This window comes from Penaeus vannamei, chromosome 9, assembly GCF_042767895.1.
Source record: "Penaeus vannamei isolate JL-2024 chromosome 9, ASM4276789v1, whole genome shotgun sequence".
In the NCBI taxonomy this organism is placed as follows: Eukaryota; Metazoa; Arthropoda; class Malacostraca; order Decapoda; family Penaeidae; genus Penaeus; species Penaeus vannamei.
This window is the reverse complement of record NC_091557.1, coordinates 22,231,275-22,238,624: the sequence shown is the minus strand read 5'-3', so window position 1 is coordinate 22,238,624 and position 7,350 is coordinate 22,231,275.

Sequence of the window (7,350 nt, the reverse complement as noted above, 5' to 3'; positions counted from 1 at the left end):
ATTATTATTAGTATTACTTTTATTATTACTATTATTTTTTATTAGTATTATTATCAGCATCATTTTAATTTTTATCATCATTATCACTATTACCATCATTATTATTTATATTATTACTATCAACATTATTATTATTATTATTACTATCAACATTATTATTATTATTTTTATTATTATTTACCGTTAGTTTGTTTATTCACTTTTATAACTATTATTTATTTCATTATTATCAACATTCTTAGTACTATTTTTATTATTGTTTGGATAGTCATTCTTGTTATTATCTAATTCTCATTATTTTATCTGTATCAATATCGCGGTAATATAAATGCCGATATTCTTTTTATCAATAATACTATTATCATCATCATCAACCTCATTTTGAGATTAATCAAACACGAGTCATCGCATTACGAAACGGCAGAAGCCTTGTCAGCCGATGTTGAAAAACAGCTTACATTGTCGGCACACGTCTGCTTTAATGGACAATTGTTGAGACACAAAAATGCATTTTCAAATTATTTACTTTGACTCTTTTGCAGTAATAGAATAATCAGATATACAGAAGCACTTGTTTTAATACTTCGATAAAAGAACCCGGGGTATTTACCGGGGAATGAGGACTTAACAACAACAAAGCCCTTTTTCCCCCCGGGGTACAGATATATATGTCAAATGACTACTCTCTTTCCACGTAAGTAAGAGCATACAGTTATTTCAATTGATCCCTAGATTCGAAAATACGAACCGACTGTGTATATATATTTTTTTCTATCTTTTATTAGGACTTTGATGACTAACGCACAGGAAGCGGGCGCAGCACAAGATAAGGTCGCCCGTATGATATTTGTCAATTGCGCTTGCCATTACGGTGTCCTTATTTCGCTGTGGGAGCTCGTATCCTGCTGTTATATGTCACTTCTCTATTTCTGAAGCTTATATTTTATCCTTTTTCTCCTGATGTGAACGAGCGTGGATGGAATATCTATTTTTGAATCGCAGAGAGTGATTTATTTACATTCCCGTTGATGATCTGATATTTTCTGAATTTCATTTCATTATCAAATATATTCTCATCATTGCTTCTCCACATTGCTACCAAAATTTTAATTTTGATAATGATTATTAACATACCATTTTTGCTGCTGTGATTATCATTTTGAAGTATTTTTGATATTGCAATTACTAGCATTATCATTATCATAATCATCATTGTTATTCTATTAAGCATTATCATAATCAATATCGGTGTCATCTTCATTATTGATATCACTAGCATTATCATTATTGCTATCATGATTGTCATTATTATCGGCATTATTTCTATCATTATTAATATTATTATCACTATTATTGTTGCCGTTGCTTTTATCATCTTATCTTCATTACTTTTATTATTATCGTTATTATTATTATTATTATTATTATTATTATTATTATTATTATTATTATTATTATTATTATTATTATTATTATTATTATTATTATTATTATTATTATTATTATTATTATTATTATTATTATTATTGTCATTATTATTATTATTATTATTATTATTATTATTATTATTATTATTATTATTATTATTATCATTAGCATTATTATTATTATTACTATTGTTATTATTACTATTACTATTATTTCTATTATTATTATTATTATTATTATTATTATTATTATTATTATTATTATTATTATTATTATTATCATTATTGTCATTATTATTATTATTATTATTATTATTATTATTATTATTATTATTATTATTATTATTACTATTGTTATTATTACTATTATTATTATTACTATTATTATTATTATTATTATTATTATTATTATTATTATTATTATTATTATTATTATTATTATTATCATCATCATTATACTTTTCATCATCATTATTATTACTATCCTCATTATCATTATTCCTATCATCATCATTATACTTTTCATCATCATTACTATTACTATCATCATTATCATTATTCCTAACATCATCATTATTATGGTTTTTGTTGTTACTATTATTAATGTCCTAATAATTATCATTGTTATTGCTGTTGTTGGTTTTCTTATTGTTACTACTACTACTACTCCTACTATCATTATTATTATTCTTTTATGATTATGATTATTAACATTTTAATCATCTTTGTTATTGTTATTGTTATTATTAGTATTACTATTATTAGTATTATCTTTACTATTACTATTATTAGTATTACCATTATCAAAATCAATTTCGCCATTATTGGAAATTTTCGTGAAGCAGCTGAAGAGCGGGAATGTGGAGACTGAACTCCCCGCTCCATGTAACCTGGACAGGCTGAGTATGGCCAGCCGGCAGACCGGCCTTGGCTGCGCCGGACTGAGGGAGATGAAACCAATTGCTCAGGTTAAGTAACGAAATCATGGTGATAAATCTCACATCTCACCAAGTGATTGTAAGGCTCCGGACTCATATTTCACTTATGTTTTTTTTTTCTTCTTCTTTTTTACTTTGAAACTTCACACAATTAATTAGTAAATGATATACTTTACAAATTAATAAGTAAATGACATACTTCACACATGAATTAGTAAACGGTACACTTCACAATTGAATGATTAAATGGCATCTTCACGAATGAAAGATTAATTGACATTTCAGAAATGAAGGACTGAATGGTATATTTTACAAACCGAAAGCAGAGGAATCTCATTGAATATCAGAAGATTTAATATATTTTAAAATTACGTGGGTAGAAAGCTACTAAGTAAATGAACCACTACAAGATGTTCCAAAACTGACACACAAAATGGGTCTTTAACTATCCTGCAGGTTCAATTATCCATCTTATATACGCCTGCATGTGGTGTTGGATGGTATGGGAGGGGGCGCATGGGTGGGGATGGGGGGCGTCATGTATACGGTCTATGGTGCTCTTAAGTCTACCAGAACGATAAAAATAGTGGGGCTTATGACGTTAAGGGGCGTGTTGAGACCCAATTCATTCATTTAATGGGACCTATAGAGCTTGTTTGTTTGGGCGGGGGAGTTTGGGGAACGGTCTTGGGCGCTGGTTCCTGTGCTTGTTCTAGGTCCGTCTCCGTTATTTTCTTCTTCCAGGTCGTCGTTCCGGGATTGCTGTTTCTTTTATTTATTTCAGTCCTTCATTCTTTTATTGTTACTTTTATCAATGTTATCTTGATTTTCAATATTGTTTTTATTATTGTTATTGTTATCATTATCATTATAGTTGCAGGTCTTATTATAATTATTGTTGCTGTTATTGTTATTGTTATCCTTATCCTTATCATTATTATTATCGTTATTATTATTATTATTAATATTATTATTATTATTATTATTATTATTATTATTATTATTATTATTATTATTATTATTATTATTATTATTATTATTATTATAATTATTATTATTATGATGATTACTATTATTATCATTATCATTATCATCATTATCATTATTATCAACTTCATCCTTACTATCATTATCATTATTATTTTTATTTTTACTATCATTATCATTATTTTTATTATCATTATTATTATCATCATCATCATCGTTATTATTTTCATCATTATGACTGGCATTATTTTTCTATCAGCAGTAGTATTAGTATTAGTATTACCAGTAGTACTAGTATTAGTAGTGTCATTATTATAATCATTATTATCTGTATTTCATTTTACTTTTCTGATATTTGTGGTGATCTCTGTTTTTCTTCTTACCTTATAAATGGTCAGTATAAGAGCAGGCATTCGAAGTTAATGGAAATCATCAGATTTTTTTCCCTCCTCTTTCCATACTTTATCGACTGTTTGTCCCTCCTTTATTTGTGAGAATATAAAAGGATAAATAAATAACAGATAACGATAAAAGGTGTGGACAGATAAAAATACTAAGAAGAAAAAGTAAATAAGAAAAAAGAAATATAAAATGAGAAAGTAAAGCAAAAAAAGAGTAAAATATTTAGATAGATGGATATATAATGACAAGTGAAAAAGATATAGAAATAGAAAATGAAGCAAAAACGACGAAAAATGTAAGAAAACAGAGAAAAGAAATATACATCATTATCATCATTAAAAAAGAAGAAAAACAGAAATGATTAAAGATTCTAGAAATTTTCCATCCTCTTTTACAAGTATTTTTCAAAATTATTGAAGAGGGAAAATCGAACGCAAAAATAGAAGAAAAATACATTTTCAAAAGTGACAAAAATAACCGAACAAAATACATATCGTAAAATACCAATAGAGAAGGTAATGATGGAAAAATAATGACAATAATCAGAAAGAAAAAATAAAATAATGACACGAAAAAGAGTTAAGCAGTCATCCAACGAAATATTCCGACAGATTGGACAGATGGCTAGAATTTCACCATCTAAAATGGATAGAATCAAATCAGCCGAGATGAGAATTTTGAAATTGAGTGTGATCAGATTTCGTGAGACCCAGAAAGGTGGAGGTTGAGGCTGGGGTGGAGGTGGAGGTGGAATTGAAGCGGGACAGGGGGAATACGTGATGGGTGGAAGGCATGAGATAGAATAGAGCTTGAAGAGGTGACGATAGAGAGACAAGTGAAGAGGTGGAGGTCGAGGCGGATGAGAGGCGAGGGGAGAGGTGGTGGTGAAGGTGAGGATAGAGACGAGTGAGGAGGTGGAGGTGGAGGCGGATGAGAGGTGGAGGTGGAAAATAGACGAGGGAAAGGGTGTAGGTTCGAAGAGGCCTTGGAGGAGAGGCGAGCGGAGAGATGGAGATGGAGGTGGAGACAAGAAGAATGGTGGTGGATAGGAGACAAACGGAGAGGTGGTGGAAATGGAGGTGGAATTGAAGGAGAAATGGGTCAAGAGGTGGAGGGAGGGGTGGCGAAGAAGCGAAGGAGAGAAAAGTAGATTGATAAAGGTTGGAGAAAGACGTTAGGGGAGGGGGGGAGGCGGAAATGAATTCAATGGTGGATGATATGAGGTGAGAAGAGTTGGAGGTGGGAGTGAAAAGAATCGAGAGGCGGAGAAACAGGCGAAAGTGATGTGAGTGGAGAAGTGGATGTGGAAGTGGAAGTGGGAGAAGAAAGACATGCAGTCGGGGTCTTTGATTGGAATTCGGGGAAGGGAGAAGGGGGAGGGAGAGGAGGGGGAGGGGAAGGAGGAGGGGTGGGGGAGATGTGAAATAGAACGGAAAGGCAAAAAAAACTGCGATTTATGATGATGCTTTGGTATGTGTGACTATAGAATATACATATTGCGCACATACACTTGTATAGATAGGTAAGTGGACAGATAGATAGGAAAGTAGATAGATGGACAGATAAATATATAGGCAGGTAGGTAGATAGATATGAGTTACATGGATAAACAAATAATTGAACGATCAAACAAATATGTTGATATAGAAGTAGATTGATAAATAGATTAATAAATAGATAGATATGTTTCCGCTTTCATCGTTTTTCTCTCTCTTCCTCCCCCCCCCCCCCTCCCGCTCTCTCTCTCTCTCTCGTTCACCCTCACTCTCTCTATCTATCTCTGTCAATCTTTCTCTTACACCTTTTCGTTCTTTACATTTCCTCATTTTCCCTCCCTGTGCATTTTCATTCCTCATTTTCCTTTCCTCCTTTACAAAGTCATACGAAAAATGAAGACCTTCCCTGAATATCAACGAAAAAAAATTGCAATGTAACAAAAAGAGATCGGGCTTCGGGGAAAAGCGTTGCATTATCAATCGCACAGTTGCAGGGAATTTCCTCACTCATTTCACTTTTATTTTCTCTTTTTTGTCTTCACTTAAGCTCTGCCGAAAAGGATTTCCATTCCATGCGTAGATATACATACATTTGTACACGCATTCTTCCATGCATGTGTGTGTGTGTGTGTGTGTGTGTGTGTGTATGTGTGTATATGTATAAATATACATATATATATATATATATATATATATACATATATATATATATATATATATATATATATATATATATATATATGTATATATATATATATGTATATATATATATATATATATATATATATATATATATATATATATATATATATATATATATATATATATATTTGTATATATATAGATATATATGTCTATATATATATATATATATATATATATATATATATATATATATATATATAAATATATATATATATATATATATATATATATATATATATATATATATATATATATATATATATATATATATATATATATATATAAATACACACACACACACACACACACACACACACACACACACACACACACACACACACATATATATACATATACACATATACAACTATGTATACATCTATGTATGTATGAATTCACACACGCATATGTATGTGCGTGTGCGTCTATGTATGTAAACAGCAAAATCAGATGAGGCGCACAAATGGCGAATGATAGAATAGATGCGTTATTTCACTTCTTGATTATTTAGGCTTTGTTAACATGTCAGTGATTGAAGAAATGTGCAGTTCATGTTCATTTGTGCGCGTCGATGTTGATGGGGATTCGTTGATGCAATTCAGCATAAGTCATCGAAATCGTTGAAAGCAAATAAACGATCTGAAGAAAAGAAAAGAAAAGAAAAGAAAAAAAAACGAAGAAAGAAATAAGACAGAGCAATCTGCGTAAACTTGGCCAGCAGACAGGAAAACGGAGAGGCGGGGCTTATCCCAGGCATCGGCGCGGCGAGCAGGGAGTCGCTCACCCCAGTGTTGTTTGCCGAAGACCGGGAAAGCGGGGGGGGGGGGGGCGAGCATGAGCTTCGTGGGATATGAGACTTAACATAATGTATGTACGCGTAAAACGAACAGGTGCTTGTAGAAATAGGCACCGACTCTCTCTCTCTCTCTCACACACACACAAATACACACGCGCACACTCACGGACTGCGCGCATCTCCAGTGACTGACATGTTCGCGAGGCTGAAATAATCAGGAAGCGAAATGACTAATCTCTTGTCGTGTTGCCATCTATGTCGCCACCTGATGTTGCAACAGTTTTTCCCTTTCATTCACAAAATAATCCAGAAACAAGTTTAAATGAAAGTTACATGCTTCAACATTTTCTCCTTCATTGATGCAATTGGACATCTGTACTTACACACATGCACACAAAGACGCAAACACACACACACACTCTCTCACACAAACAAGCACACACACACACATACAAGAACACACAAACAAACACACACACACAAACACGCACACACACAGCAGTACACTCACGCGCACATCGACTGTTTGGCAATCTCCTGATCTACCACACCATCTTTGAATCTCTATCCATCTGCCATTCTATTCCTCCCTCTCCCCA